The 2,242-nt window shown below is 49.2% G+C and overlaps 1 pseudogene; it reads left to right on the top strand.

Annotated features, from left to right (window-relative positions):
- Positions 1–1,491: 1,491 nt before the first annotated feature.
- Positions 1,492–1,609, top strand: LOC124723431 (annotated as a pseudogene).
- Positions 1,610–2,242: the final 633 nt, after the last annotated feature.

Genomic DNA, 2,242 nt, shown 5'->3' with positions numbered 1-2,242 from the left:
CCTGGTTAGTCTGACAAACAGATTCCATGTGCTAGCTGAGGCTGTCGCTGAGCCAGATGCTGTCGCCTGTCCCGTTTCAGAGGAAACCTCTCAGCCTGCAAGATCACAGAGGGTGGGATTATTGATAGTTGGGAGCTCCAACGTTAGGCGCGTTATGCGACGCCTTAGGGACATGGCTGCCAAGAAGGAGTAGAAAGCCAATGTGCACTCTGTATGCGTACCAGATGGAGTCATTCCAGATGTGGAACGGGTCCTCCCAGATGCCATGAACAGCACAGGATGCAATCAATTGCAGGTGGTGCCTCACGTCAGTACCAATGATGTGTGTCAGTTTGGATCAGAAGAGATTCTCTCTGGTTTCGAGTGGCTAACAGAAGTGGTAAAAGCTGCCAGTCTTGCTTGCAAGATGAAAGCAGAAGTGACCATTTGCAGCATAGTCGACAGGACCGTTTGCAGGCCTGTGGTACAGAGCCGAGAGGAGAGTCTGAATCAGAGGCTCAGATGGTTCTGCGACCATGTAGGCTGCAGATTTCTCGACTTGGCCAAAGGGTGGCTGGTTTTCGGGTTCCGCTGAATACGTCAGGAGTCCACTGTACATAGCAGCCGGCTACACGGGTAGCAGTCGCTGTGTGGCGTGGACTGGGCTGTTTTTTTAGGTTAGAGGGTCTCAGAAAAAACGAAAAGGGCTGCAGTCGCAAAGGGTGCAGATGGAACACAGGAAATTCGTAGGTACAGGATCCATCGGTATATCAGTTGTAAATTGTCGTTGTTGTGTTGTGAAAGTACCAGAGCTCCAAGCGCTAATAGAAAGCACTGATGCTCAAATCGTTATAGGCACTGAAAGCTGGCTAAAATCGGAGATAATCTCAGCCGAAACTTTTGCGTAGAACCTAATGGTGTTCCGAAAGGATAGGCTAAACACGGTTTGCGGTGGCGTGTCTGTTGCTGTTAGAAGTAGTGTATCTTGTCGCGAAATTGAAGCAGATAGTTCCTGTGAGTTAGTATGGTACACTCGTGAAATACTCGTACGGGAAAATCCCCACTTCATCGCTACCTCGGAAATGCCTTATCCCACCGCTCATGCGCCGGCCGAAGTGGCCGAGCGGTTCTAGGCGCTTCAGTCTGGAACCGCGCGACCGCTACGGTCGCAGGTTCGAATCCTGCCTCGGGCATGGATGTGTGTGATGTCCTTAGGTTAGTTAAGTTTAAGTAGATCTAAGTTCTAGGGGACTGATGACCTCAGACGTTAAGTCCCATAGTGCTCAGAGCTATTTGAACCACCGCTCGTGCGCCGACTCTCTTAAATCTTGATAACCTGTTACTGTAGCAGCAGTAACCGATCTAACAACTGCGCTAAACACTTGTTGTCTTATATAGGTGTTGTCGACCGCAGCACCGTATCTGCCTGTTTACATACGTCTGTATTTGAAAACGCATGACTATACCAGTTATTTTGCCTCTTCAGTGTACATCTGGGCGCAACGTTCCAAAGCCAACGGCATTGCCGCAGTGGTAACACCGGTTCCCGTCAGATCACCGAAGCTAAGCGCTGTCGGGATGGGCCAGAACTTGGATGGGTGACCACCCGGTCTGCTGGGAGCTGTTGGCAAGCTGAGTGCATTCAGCACTTGTGAGGCAAACTAAGGAGCTGCTTGATTGAGAAATATCGGTAGTCTCGTAAACTGACGTACAGCCGTGAGAGCGGTGTGCTGACCACATGCCCCTCCATATCCGCTTCCAGTGATGCCTGTGGGCTAAGGATGACACGGCGGCTGGTCAGTACCGTTGGGCTTTCATGGCCTGTTCTGGTGGAGTGTAGTTTAGTTTTTAATTTAGTAACGTTGCAAAGCAGTATGAAACGGAACGAGTATGCAAGGATTGTGTAAGGCGAATAGTCGCCTTAGGTTTATTGGGAGAATTTTAGGAAAGTGTGGGTGACCTGTAAATGAAACCACATGTAGGACACTGCATCCCTTTGTTGAGTACTGTTCGGAAGTGTAGGATCTGCACCAGGCTAGATTAAAGGAAGACATCGTAGCAGTTCAGAGGCGGGCCGCTGCATTTGTTACCAACAAGTTCCAACAAAACCCAAGTATTACAGAGATGCATCGGGAACTCAAAGGAAATCACTGGAGGAAAAGCGATGTTCTTTTCGAGGAGCACTATTTAAAAAATTTAGAGAACCGACATTTGAGGCTGAAGCAGAACGATTCTACTGCCGCCAACGTACATTTCCATGAAA

Source organism: Schistocerca piceifrons, chromosome 1 (assembly GCF_021461385.2).
Source record: "Schistocerca piceifrons isolate TAMUIC-IGC-003096 chromosome 1, iqSchPice1.1, whole genome shotgun sequence".
Classification (NCBI taxonomy): domain Eukaryota; kingdom Metazoa; phylum Arthropoda; class Insecta; order Orthoptera; family Acrididae; genus Schistocerca; species Schistocerca piceifrons.
The sequence above is the reverse complement of the archived record's forward strand: the minus strand, read 5'-3'. Positions and strand labels throughout refer to the sequence as shown.